Raw genomic sequence first — 14438 nt, forward strand, 5'->3', positions numbered from 1 at the left:
GTGCAAAGCAGAATGCATTTGCTACAAAAGAAGACCGGAAATCAGACGTCAATGCTACAGCATGGAGCTCTAACGACCAATGCATGCATATCAAAGTACAACAAAAGAGCCTTTATTTGCACTTAAAAATGAAGAACTAATTTTAACATGCTTCAATGCAGCACAAAAGCACAGTGCAGTGAAGCATACAAACAGCAGGAAGAGTAGTGCAATGCAGCATGCCTTGTTTCTCCAATATACTGAAATAATATATCAATGCACACTACAATTACCACAATGATACGCCACAGTTTGCATGTGTTGTGGCATGCCTTATGCATATTATGCAAGGCTAGTGGTATTCTAATGAATTTAATGACAAAACAGTCTTCAAATGGCATTTTCATTTCACAATAACCCTTGTGTGTTCAGACATTCAGAATACTGGGGAGACAATAATACAGGAGTGAAAACAATAGGCAAAATTACAATAGCTTAACAGTGTCACTAGATACTAACCACGCAGAATAATTGATTTAAAGATGTAAAATATCAAGCACATCACATAATGTGTCCCCCTGAAACAATGCAACATCAAAGAACATAAAATGGGCACACAAAAGCAGGGTGAAAGAGTAACCACTTACAGCTAGCAGAGGTGGAGCAGCCAAGCTATCATCTGGAGCAATATTTTGGAGCATCATATCTTGCTTTTCTAAGGAGAAAATCTAAATTTGGAGCAGGTTTCAGGAAAAACAAACACAGCATTTTTGAGCTTGAAATTTCAAATTTACAGCATTGATTGATATGTGCAGTTTAACGTCCCCAAACCACCATATGGTTATGAGAAACGTCGTAGTGGAGGGCTCCGAAAATTTTAAACACCTGGGGTTCTTTAACGTGCACCCAAATCTGAGCACACGGGCCTAATGCGTTTCTGCCTCCATCGGAAGTGCAGACACCGCAGCCATGATTCGATCCAACGACCTGGGGGTCAGCAGCCGAGTACCATAGCCCCTAGACCACCGCGGTGGGGCTCCAAATTTACAGTAGTAGAACAACTTATACTGAATCACACACACAAGAAAGTATATGTAGAAATTATTTGACATATGCTAATTCATTCAAAATACACGAGAGTGCAGCTATTTCAACAAAAGCACTCTTGAACTGTCCTACAGTGCAAACAATGCTATCCTCCCTATATACGAATGCTCCTCGACTCGAATCTCATCCTTCACTTGTACTAGCTGAGCACAGCGCCACCGCTTGTCTAAAAATGACGCTGCGTTTCTTGAGAATCGCAGCAGATTATCCCTGATATTGAGTGACTTGCTTTGCCTAGAGACTGCACTGGAATCAATTTTCTCAAGTCAAGGTGAAGCATTTAGTGAAGGGACGTTCTAAAATACGGGTGTAAAACTCGCAGTAGCATTTGGTGAGCTTGTCCAACTGTTTGACAGGCGACCCAGAAATTCCAGATATTCGTAAAGGGGTGAAGGGGTAAAGGGGTAAAGAGCTCAAGGGGGTGGCGAAAAGAAAAAAAGTGGCATACGATTTTCTTTATCGTCGCTTAAGGCTGCAAAAACCGCATAAATCACTCTGAAAGACGGCCAGCACATATACTAGTACTCGTTATTGAATGGCATCTGCATGGCAGAGTAATATAGGGACAAAAATATTTTGTGTCCTGTAAATCAAAAAGCACTTTTCCGCAGAGCGAAAGCGTATTCTGGCAAAAGCGACTTAAAAAGCGTTATGGACGTCATAGAAAGGGGGGGGGGGGGGCTAGAACTTTCTTTTAAACCGTTCTACTTTTTTCTTTTGCTGTGAGGTTAGAATATAGTCAATTAAAAGTTATAATTACGGTAGGCACATCTGTATTACATTGGATGATGATGACCCCGCCTCGATGGTTTAGTCGCCAAAGTACTCAGCTGCATTTTTCATGCAGGCGGAAATGCTGTAGGCCCATTTCCTTAGATTTGGGTGCACAAGAACCCCAGGCGGTTGAAATTTCTGGAGCCCTCCCCTAAAGCGTCTCATACTCAAATGGTGGCTTTAGGACATTAAACTGCACACATCAATCAATTAGATGGTGATGTGCAAACTTAAGTTGAATAATGGATCTTATGTTTCTTGATAAAATTAACAATACTGAGAAATAATTGAGGCTGGCAGGCATTTCATAAAGGTTTTGTGCAAAATTAGGAAATTGTATCCAATTGACACAATTGGCACGGCTGCTGTTCTCTTGAACATGCAAATATGAATACGAAAATATCATGTAATATTTTGCTACAGACATTAAACATGTGCTGTGAATAGACATGAATGCCTGAATTGAATAGTCGATTTCACGTCAAAACCACGACAGCACAAAGAAAACACATGAACAGGACGGGTGCTCGCTAGCAGCTGTTTGTACCTTATATTCATAATATACTATATATTCATACGTACAACCTTAAAAAGGTGGCGAGCCGGAGGTGCCCCTAACAAACTAGCAAAATTGCGCCGGTACATCGCTGAAAATCATGCTGAGCAGCTGAAAGGCTGTAAAAAGAAGCATGCGTGGCCATTCACGAAGTCTGCCACTGAAGTGCTTTACAAAATACCCCTATCGTGCAGAAAGACGCATGTTAGCCAGACGACGAGGCGCTGCGTCAATGATCGAGCGAGGGAACACGCCCTTACGGCAAAGAATAATGACAGTGCCCGTTCAAGAGCACATGTCACTTCATGTGGATTCACACCAAGAGCCATATTTATGGGCTTTCACAAACGAAAAGGGGTATCAATTACGTTAGCAAAACTTCACTCATCATGTATGAGCTGGAAGCACGGTATCTAGCGATCATGTGTCCTATAGCGTGATTAGGTAAGGGACGGCCCGAGTAGGTTGCAGAAGCGTTGACAAAAAGTGGGTTTATATCAGCCTGTTTCCTCAAGAAATCAACAATTGCAAATAAGTGCCCCATCCGTTTGTGTTTTCTTCGTTTGTGTGGTGGTCATTTTGGCGCAAAATTGACTAATATTTAATGCAAACATGCACCAACTATCCCAACAGCAAGTTCTACTACTTATTGATGCTACTGCTGCACATGTAAACAACAATAGCACGTGCAGTTAGTTCCCTTAGAACTGTGAAAAAAGCGGCACAATACAGTGCCTCAGAGGAGGCACTTTCAGTATATTTTTTGGTAAATAAAGGCCTAATAAGCATAGGACCTTTTTCTGTGTTCATGACACACTGTTAGGGTGATTTCATGCTAAACGCCCAGCCGTTTTGGCGACCATCTATAATGCATTCGAAAAATATTGTGCTGATTAACTGTATTGAAAGCAGTGAAACGGTAGGATATTTCGGAGAGAAAAAATGTTTGGTCGCAAGGTTGCCGTCGGAACTTTCCGGGATGTCGTTTGGGTGTGTGTGAAAAAATTTATTTTAAAAGTACGTTCTATACCAAACTTGGTCTAGTTCTTGTGTAGGGTGTTTGAAGCTCAGTAATATTATTGCAACTATACTGGCACATATGCTTCTAAGAATTTATCCAAAATGTGCTATGTTTGCAATTTCTTTATTGCAATACTGCAGTTTGTATGAATGTCTGTGTAGTGAATACCTACTCCACGCAAGGTATATTTTGAGAAAAAAAATATTTGAGACTTATCAAGCTGGTAAACTTTATGAGAAAAAATCATAAATTCTACAAAATTGTAATTTTTGATCATATTCAGATGCGATTTACTCCATGTGGTGCCTTAACTAAAAATTACCTTTATACATATATTGAAAGCAAATGAACACTTCTTTTCATATACTATCATTGAATTTTTTGTTTTAAGGAAGAAAATATTTTTTTAGCATTCCAATTGGTGCCTATCTTCCCATTTCGTCATACGACAGCTGCCACCTTGAAATTTCCTATTTTCATCAATGGGAAAGTTCAAAACTTATTTTCTTCCTTAAAACAAAAAAATGTAATGATAACAATTGGCACATGAAAATACCTTTTTTTTCCTTTTGATGCAGGTTTGAAGGTCATATTTATTTGGACCACTCCACAGTGCAAATCGGGTCTCAATATAAACGAAAATGACGATTCTGCGAAACTCGTAATTTTTTCTCGTAATGTTTAGCAGCTTAAGAAGTCTCATAATACTATTTCCTCAAAATATACCTTTTGTGTAGTTAGTATTCATTAGTCAGACATTCATAACACATGTTGGCTAAGTTCTTGTAGGCGTAGTAGACGAAGAAAGTGCTTAACAGCGCAAATGACAAGAAAGAAAAGATGAGACGAGAACAGAGCCCTGAACAAACAACCAAAGCTTATTGCAAACCAACTGCAATATACAGAAAACAGAACCTGCGCGTAACCACGCATTATAAGCAGAATTGCACATACATGCATCATACGGCCTACCTTATCGACAACCGGTCATATAAGGGGACCCCAGATAACTAACTTCACAGCAGTTAAAAAAATTGAGGGTGCACTAAGACAGGAAGCGCCAAGTTCTTGAATATAGAAAGCTTCACTAATCTTGTGCTCGCGCCGATTTTTATATCCCCCGTAATCAAACACTTGTCAAGAATTGGCTGTCAACAAGACTTATTAGAATGGTCTACCAAGTGGCTGGGAAGGAAACCTTTTAGAGAGTTAGCGTGCTCAACCGATCATTCATGCGTCGCCCTGTTTGGCCGATGTCCACAGGTGAATAATATCTTGTAAAGAATAGCTAAAACACATTCAACATGGTGCATAGCGTGTTTCTTAGTGCATGCTTCTTTCTCAGGCCCTTCGCTATTGACCCTGCGACATAGGCCAGTGAGCTTGTCGCGTGCGCACAACGCAACCCTTACACCTATTTTTCCAGCGACCTTCTTTAGCCTATGGGAAACTTCGTGTACGTAGGGAATAACAGCCTTGCTAGAATGAGGCTTATTGAGTTAGCTCTTGCTTTGTGTCTCATCAGGCAATCTTAATGACGTTAGGAGAGTCTCGGCAATAGAAGTTACCAGGGGATTAGAAAAGCCTGCTTGTTGAAGGCAGTGAACTTAGAACGAGAAACTGCACTCTATCTGGCGGTGACAAGAGTCAGTTAGAATTGCCTTTAGGCAGGAAAAAGCGATGCTTCGCTTGACTAGCTTAGAATTAGTGGACGTAAAAAGAAGGCTTTTCCTTGAGAAAGGTTCGTACCGCCAATATACATGGTCAACCAAAAAACCATTTCCAAGTCAAGGCATCGTAACTTGTCGTCATGAATCGAACTCCGACTTTAATTCCAGTTGCATCATTTCACGCCAAAAAATGTCAAATATCTCACCGGTGCAGATGTGTACAATGGCTCAAGTTTAGCACCGGTTCTTTGCGACTTTTTACTCGCGCGGTATGAAAGAAGTCTCATGGCTAACTTTGATCACACGAGTACAGTTAAAGTGTTCGACTACGTTGACGACTTTTTAGTGCTTTACCGCATCGATCAATCTGACCCTCGGCGAACCACCGATGAGATATTTGACGTTTTTGGGTGTGAAATGAAGAAACTAGAAATAACGTCGGAGTTTATTTCTGACGACAAGCTACGATGTCTAGAATTAGAAATGCTTTTTTTTGTTCTTCATGTATGTTGGCGGTACGAGTCATTCTCAAGAAAGAACCTCCTTTTTACGTCCTCCCATTCTAACCTGGTGAAGTGAAGCATCGCTTTTTCCTGCCTAAAGGCAATTTTAACTGGCTCTTGTCACCGCCAGATAGAGTGCAGTTTCTCGCTCCAAGTTCACTGCCTTCAACAAGGAGGCTTTTCTAATCCCGAGCTAACTTCCATTGCCGAGACTCTCCTAACGTCACTAAGAGTGGTTGATAAGAGACAAAGCAACAGTTAACTCAACAAGCCTCATTCTAGCAAGGCTGTTATTCCCTACATACACGAAGTTTCCCAAAGGCTAAAAAAGGTCACTGGCAAAATAGGTGTAAGAGTTGTGTTCTGCGCACGCGATAAACTCGCTGGGCTATGTCACAGGGTCAACAGCGAAGGACCTAAGAAAGAAGAATGCACTAAGAAACACGCTACGTGCCATCTTGAATGTGTTTTAGCGATTCTCTACAAGATATTTTTTTACTTTTGGGCATGGTTACATTGGCCAAACAGGGCGATGCATGAATGATCGGTTGAGGGGGTACGCTAACTCTCTAAAAGGTTTCCTTCCCAGCCACTTGGCAGACCATTGTAATAAGTCTTGTAGTAAGCCAATTCTCGACAAGTGTTTGATCATGGGGGATATAAAAATCGGCGCGAGCACGAGATTAGTGAAGCTTTCTATATTCAACAACTTGGTGCTTCCTGTGTTAGCGTACCCTCAATTTTTCTTAACTGCTGTGAAGTTAGTTATCTTGGGTCCATTTACATGACCGGTTGTTGATAAGGTAGGCTGTATGGTGCATGTATGTGCGATTCTGCTTATAGTGCGTGGTTATGCGCAGATTCTGTTTTCTATATATTGCAGTTGGTTTGCAATAAACTTTGATTGTTTGTTCAGGGCTCTGTTCTCGTTTCTTCTTTCCCTTCTTGTCCTTTGCTCTGTTAAGCACTTTCTTTGTCTACCATACAGCACCAACCAGTCGTATCAAGCACATTGCCCATTGTTAGTCTTGGAGGCGTATGTGCCAGTGAAATTGCACTAATATTACTGCGCTTCAAACACTTTACACATGAACTTGTACTTAACATGTAGACAAATTTTGGTATCGAAGCAATGAGCAGTACTTTTAAACTACCTTCCCACAAACCACACTGAAACGATATTCCAGTAAGTTCAGAAGGCAACTACGTGACCGAAAATTTTTTTTCTTTTGAAATTATTTTACTGTTTCACTGTTTTCAATGCAGTAAATCATCACAATTTTTTTAATACATCTGAGATGGTCGCTAAAATAGCTGGGATGTTTGGCATAGATTGACCCATTAGTGGATCAACCTTTTAAGCTGGCGACATGTAGGCCATGTCCAGTTTTTCATACAACTGTAACATTATGCATTGTACACAGTTTTCTACACGCACTGCTGTTGATCTGATGGCAAACTGATACTTATATTGAAAATATAAATAGGTATATAGGACACATAGCTTGAGATGAAGCCTTTCCCATCAGAGGAATGTTCCTAAAATGTACAAGATATTTGGTGCACCCTATGAGTAGCGTCCACCACTGCTGCGACCCTTTGAGTGAGGTCGTGAGCCCGGAACAGCTGCTTTCAGGTTGTCATGAAGAGTGCACTGCATTGTCAGCACCCAGTCCATCGTAGAAAACGTAGTGTGCTTTCCTTTCAACATTCTGCATGTAAGAGATGCACAACATTCAACTAAGCATTTAAAAAATACTGGGAACAATAAGAACCTCATTATGATGTGTCATATAATAAAAAGCTCCAGTTTCTCCACTTTCAGCTTTACCACTATTCACTTTTACAAGCATCTGTGCACATTAGTGTACGAATGCAAGTGCCATGTTTGAGTATGGTTTTTTCACCACCGTGGTGGAGGTGAAAAAGTGCTTTTCTCTTGAATAATGCACCTAGCAAGAAGCTTGAAATATACTGGGAAGCTCAAATTTCAGCGTTTATACCAAGTTTTCTTGCTAAGCTAGAATACCCTAACCAATAGGCCACTACAATGGTTGATACAAAAAATTATATAAACCCATTCAGACAGAAAAGTAGCAATATTGATCATTTACTTTAAAGGATTATTGTGTAGACATGTACACATCACAGATGTACAATCTACTGTGTGAAAATAGTGTAAAACATCGAGCAAGCCCCAATATGGAAGGATCAACAGCACTTACAATATGACAACTGCTGCTGGAAAAACAGCACTGTGTATTTGTGGAAGCTCACCTCTAAATTTCTTCTCCAGTTACATAAATTTGGTGTACTCGATAATTTTATGTCTTTCACAGGTTGCTTATTGGTCAACAAAATGATTACTTTAGGCCACGAGTAAAACTGACTACTCTCAAGAGTAAATAAGACGTGCTAACCCTAGTCTTCGAGTGCATGCATAAGCAGCTCATTCGCAGTTGAATTTTTTTAATTCATAAAAACAGCCATGCAACAGATAATGTATCACAAGTAAGTTAAATATATGCTCAATAATCTCTGAACTGTTGGACCATAAATATGTGTAATTTAAAAAAATGCACGACATATTGGAGAAGTAGCTAACAGGAATATATGCATGGAGGGCTTATTAGTTGGATCAGTGTTCTTACATTCGTAAGGATGAAACCTGCACAGACAAAATGCATGAAACAGACAAGAGCTGTTAGGTCATTTACAGCCACCTGTGTCTTTCATTTACAGCCACCTGTGTCACCATCCTCATTTTGTTTTTCGCGAGCGTGTTTTTTAGTGGCTAACTATGCCTACACCATTATCATCTGTGCTGTATCAGTCTAACTGAAAGTTTTGTGTGCGTGTTTGTTGGTACACTTTGGCTAAGCTTTCATATGTAACCACATCGCAAAACCCCACACCAAAATATACAAAAATATTCTATTCTCAATATTCTATGTGCCGCAGTACAATGGTGCAAAAATGCAAAAAGATGTGTGCAATTGAGTGTGGCTGTTCAATCCCTTATTAAAGCACATCAATATTTCTATATTCTAATTATTTACAATATTTCTATATCCTGATTATTTACGATATACTAGTATAAATATAAACAAACCTAGCAAGGCATAAAAAGCGCGAATCACTGATTAAACAAGGTACATATAAATTCTTTGGTTAGCTGCACGATTTTTAACAAAACACGTCACGCCGCTGCAAAGCGCAGGCATCAAAGGGGTACTGATACAAAGTTTAAGTATTTTTCAATTGTTGCTTTAAATAGCGTATTTACTCGCATTAAAAACGCACCCCTATCTTCAGTCATTGAAATCTGGATTTTTTTTTCTCCCGCGTAATAAACGCGCCTCATCTGTCCACTGCAGTCCCGCTAACTGACAACTGGCACCTCTTTTACCGTTGATCTGCTTCGTTATTATTATTATTATGCATGCCATTTCTTTCACCCACCTCGGCTCGCTCAGCCCCCCCCCCCCCCCCTATTGTTTTCTCACCCGCTGCCGAATACCGTAAGGTTTATCTGCGCGGGGCCCATCCCCCCGTTTTCTTTAACCATGCCCCAAAGCGAGGTTCACGAACACTGCGACTGTTGAGACATCGCAGCTGATAAGCACACAGCGAGCGAAGGTCACGAAGCTACCGACGCCATGAGACGGTCGCTTCCTGCAATTACGTGTATCGCGGGCAAATCGGGTGTTGGCAGGCAGGCACGCACTTCTGCACTTCGTTGTTCGCATACACGAAAGCTTACCTTTTCAGCAATAGCACGAAATCCAAAAGCGTTCTCCATGTAGCTCCCAGCGTACAGTCCGTTGATTGCTTGATCGGAAAAACTCTGCTTGCGGCGGGCACAAGCTTCAACGAAAGCCGTTGACAGAGGACACACACTCCGCCGCACTGAAGTTGTTCTGTACTAGCCGACACGCCACAGATTGCAGTGACACGTACTGTATCTACTGTAAGCACAAGTTAAACAGTGCAAGCCGTATAAGTACGCGTCCCTGACTAAGCAAGTGAATAGTAAAATAATAAACCTCCGTCAGCCTGCAGCAAACACGCACACGACATGTTACCACCTAATTCAAAGTCTGCCTGTTGATGATGGCGATGCGCAGTTGCCCCGAGACCTCAAAACCGAAACCGAAACACATAGCAGTACCGTTTTATGATATAATTTCCAAGCTATGTCAAGCCTCCAAGATATAGTGTAATATCTCATGCTTGACAACATATTTATTTGCTAGCAGAGCTTCAAAGTCTTTTTTTTTTTGCCACTGACGTGTGCAGGTGGCAAATGCGTAGCCTTCGTAATGTACATTTTTTTTCCCCCGGGTGAGGCGTTATTGCGGCGTCGTTTCGACATTTTGGAGTCAAAATTTCTTACTTGCGGAACATAGATATAAATAAAAAGTTAGGGAAGGGTGGCAAGGAGGTTGTTCCATATTTGACACATCTCCCACCCTTTTTTATGTTCGTTTGAGAAGATATTTTTTAATTCAAAATGGGGCAAATCTAGAACCGAAACAAGCTCAACTAACGCTGCCTTGACATATACATACTATCAACGTTCTTCTAGAACAGTAATATTTATAAATAATGTTTTAATATTACTGTTTTAGAGGAAATGTGAACGTATGCATGAGCCAATTGAGTGTCATTTGAGCTACTTTCTGGTCAGGATTTGGCCCATTTCGCAAAAAAAAAAAAAGAAAGCTTGCGATTCGGATCCGCACGTATGCAACTACAGGCAAAAATTTACATACAAATTGCACCAGGCCCCCTTTTTCCCTCTTTCTGTTCCCTTGCACGCATAATTCCTAGCAACACCCCTGCTGTGCTATTAGCTTCTTTTAAATAACACTCTGCCAATCAGCAAGAACCGGGGGCTTTGCTTTTTTTTACCGACAAAGTATGAAAGACGCTTGCTTTTATTTCATGTCTTAAATTTTGTCTGAGCATACCGATGTGCGATTATCAGTGCATTGTAACGTGACAGTAACAACTGTCAATTACAATGCTGCAATTAGTCAACTACTCTCCATCTTTGTACATTGCGCTAGTGTTGTCTACGATCGTTCACGTGTATATTATACGACGCGCAAGCGTGCATTTCAAGTAAATATAAAAAGAGCATTAAGTGCCCACAGAGTGGTGCGACCCATTGGAAGAGTTCACCCGTGCTTAGCGTATGTGCGCCAAGCTTGTCCTGCGGCGCAGCATGCGTGCACAGCAGCTGCATCAGAGTAAGCTTAGCCTGTTAATTGCAAACATGCCTAGTTCCGTGGCAATGCGAATACTACAAACATTCAATTTGAACTGACCCATGTTCATAGATCTAAATATAACTCACTGAATAAATCAGGGACCCGTGTATTGATGCGAAATACTTCAGTGTGAGGAAATATATGGTCCTCCATTGTAAAAAATTGGCCCCGTATCTCCATGTTTCTGGTAATGTCGTCAAAAGACGATAGTCTTGCGTGTGGAGTGAGTGAACAGGACATTTATTTGGTGTTCTGCGCAAGAAAGTCGGTGAGTGGCATTCTGTAGGCACTGCGTTTGAGTGCCTCGAGCGTACAGCTAAGGCGAAAAAGAACATCAAATCATGTCGCACGTGAGACATGAGCGCCATCTGGCAGTCTTCCTAGAAAACAAAGCGTGTGGCTTTGATAGGGGTGTGCCCGCCCATCTCAGAGGTGATAAGGTGTAGAACGCAAGGCGACGGGTAGATTCCACCACCTTAGCAAACCGTTAGAAACACTCGCTTCTTCGTGCAAGCATTGCATGGTCAGCGCAGCGTGATAAGCGCTACGGCCCTTAATATTACTAATGTATGCTTTTTCTAGTAAAATACGCACATGCAGAATATATACGTGTTGTTATGGTGCCACAGACATGCGCAATCATGGCTTTTTCATTGAATATTGCACAAGCATGAACGCTCAATCTTGAGCAACACTGGTGGGCGCTGCGGATTAGGTCGGCCATTTCAAGTACCAGATGCCGTATAGAGTGGACAAACCGACAAATGTACAGACAGACAGACAGACAGACAGACAGACAGACAGACAGACAGACAGACAGACAGACAGACAGACAGACAGACAGACAGACAGACAGACAGACAGACAGACAGACAGACAGACAGACAGGCAGGCAGGCAGGCAGGCAGGCAGGCAGACCAAAATTGTTGCGTTGAAGGTCCCCAAAAAAGACTATCGTCTTTAATAAATCAGGACCTCTGGTACGAAAAACTTAGTGTCATTTCAAATGAGAAAGCGCGCACGATAGCCTGTCAAAACCGTGTGTAATCGTTTCATGTTATGTTTAAGTGCAACATAATCTCTTTTACTGATGTCTCTGTGAGAATTAGGGAAGAATGGACATAAGCGGCAGCAAAATATTTTTTGTAGGAATCCCAAAAAGTTAACCCATGAATTAAGTCATTGAACATGTGAGGAATCTTTTGAATATAATAAATAGGGGGTGGTTTAATAAATATAATACATAGCACGATATATTTTGGCGAATGAATTATGGGAAATGAAAACGAATGCCGCAACATCGAACTTTTCACCAGACTTTTGGCATGCGGTTTGATTGCATCCGTTGAGATGTGATATGTATTGATGCTCTAAACTATATACATATATGATAGGTGTAACGTTCAAGGAAACACCCTTGGGTGTAATTTGCTAACATATACCTATAATACGCCTAAAAATGAGAATGGGCGTACAAAAGGTGGAATTGCAAAACTTACACCCATGCGGATAAGTTTGGCAGAAATAATAGGTGTAAGATGGGTGATTTATTCAAAAATCCACCCTTAAGGGTGTGAAATGATTTGCAGTGTACTACTACTACTAAACCAGAGGTAGCCACCTCTCGTTTAGTCTTTGAAATGTCTGCTGGATTGCGGTACTTGTATATGATGAATATGGCAGCACTTGGAGTGTTAATTAGATGAACGGACGGACAAGGACAAACAGACAGAGAGACAGATGAACGCGGGTGAACGAATGGACAGACAGACAGATAGACGGACAAAGGGACGCATTAACGTATGGATGGCCACACGGACGGATGGCTGCATGTACGCACAAAAGGGTGGACGCACGCACCGAGGCACGGAAGAACTGACGAATGGACAAAGGGACGCACGGACGGACGAACGCACGGACGGTTGCATGAACGAACGGACGCGTGGATGGTCACAGGGACGGATGGACGAACGGAACGAACAATAAACGGACAGCCCCGCCGCGGTGGTCTAGTGGCTAAGGTACTCGGCCGCTGACCCGCAGGTCGCGGGTTCGAGTCCCAGCTGCGGCGGCTGCATTTCCGATGGAGGTGGTAATGTTGTAGGCCCGTGTGCTCAGATTTGGGCGCACGTTAAAGAACCCCACGTGGTCGAAATTTCCGGAGCCCTCCACTACGGCGTAGTGGAGGGCTCCGGAAATTTAATAATCAGATGGTGGTTTTGGGACGTTAAACCTTACATAACAATCAATCAGAACAAACGGACGGACGAAGCACGGACGAACTGACGGATGCGTCGCCCTACTCATCATCATTCACTCCGTGAATGATGTTACGGGGAATAAAGTATACACTGGTGAACAAATGTGTACTGGCGAATATAATGGCGAGCTAATGCGTACGACGCTGCTGCAGTCCGAGCACGTTCCCGTTCAGCACTTCGTCGTCGTCATCCTCAGGCATCTACTTAGCCCGTGACATTACCCGCCGGCGGCAGAAGCACCGTCCCGGTGCGATCAATTCTCGAGGCGTGATAAGTATGGCTTAAGCCGTGAGACGTGCATTATATCGGTCGGGACTGAAGCTGGTACTGACGTGGTATGGAGTGGAGCTATCGCATAGGTCACGCTGGTGACCTTGCGTATGACGCGGTAGGGGCCAACGTAACGGGACATTAGTTTTTCGCTGAGACCAACACGACGTGATGGTAACCACAGCAAGACGAGTGACCCCGGAGAGTACTGTACGTCGCGGTGCCGGCGATCGTAAGCACTCTTTTGGTTAAGCTGCGAGGCACATAAACGATCCCGGGCGACTTGGCGGGCGATGTCAGCTCGGGCCAGGGCATCACGGGCATAAGCAGTCGATGAGGCGGTGTCAGATTGGAGCATAGTGTCCATGGGCAAAGGCGGGTCATAACCGAACAGTAAGTAAAAAGGGGAAAATCCAGCTGTATCATGACGTGAACTGTTGTATGCGAAGGTAACGAAAGGTAAGTGGATGTCCCAATCTTTGTGATCCTTGGAGACGTACATCGCTAACACATTCGTCAAGGTACGGTTGAGGCGTTCCGTGAGGCCGTTGGTTTGTGGATGGTACGCTGTAGTGAACTTGTGGTGGGTAGAGCAGGATCGCAGGAGCTCGTCGACTAGTTTAGATAGAAAACAGCTGCCGCGGTCGGTGATCAGCTGACGAGGAGCACCATGACGCAGAATGATGTCATGAAGAAGGAAATCGGCTACATCAGTAGCGCAGCTGGTGGGGAGGGCGCGTGTAACGGCATACCGCGTTGCGTAGTCGGTAGCAATCGCAATCCACTTATTACCGGTGGCCGACACGGGAAAGGGTCCTAGAAGATCGAGGCCGACTCGGAAAAATGGCTCATCTGGTACTTGAATGGGCTGGAGGGTACCAGCAGGTCTCTGAGCAGGTGTCTTGCGGCGCTGGCAGAGGTCGCATGCCGCAACGTACTGTCGCACAGAACGGTAGAGGCCAGGCCAAAAGAATCGGCGGCGAATGCGGTCATACGTGCGTGACACCCCTAGGTGTCCAGC

General features: G+C 42.9%; 1 protein-coding gene and 1 long non-coding RNA gene across 4 annotated transcripts in view; one reads left to right on the top strand and one right to left on the bottom strand.

The window, feature by feature from the left end:
- Positions 1-14438, top strand: part of LOC119164555 (uncharacterized) — a 182035-nt gene that overhangs the window by 104209 nt on the left and 63388 nt on the right. The gene's annotated exons all lie outside the window — the stretch shown is intronic.
- LOC142769392 (uncharacterized) lies at positions 97-9699 on the bottom strand. The gene is made up of 2 exons (XR_012885821.1): positions 9374-9699; positions 97-7322 (listed from the first exon to the last, which is right to left on the bottom strand). It is a non-coding gene; the product is annotated as an uncharacterized LOC142769392 (long non-coding RNA).

Source organism: Rhipicephalus microplus, chromosome 8 (genome assembly GCF_043290135.1).
Source record: "Rhipicephalus microplus isolate Deutch F79 chromosome 8, USDA_Rmic, whole genome shotgun sequence".
Lineage (NCBI taxonomy): Eukaryota > Metazoa > Arthropoda > Arachnida > Ixodida > Ixodidae > Rhipicephalus > Rhipicephalus microplus.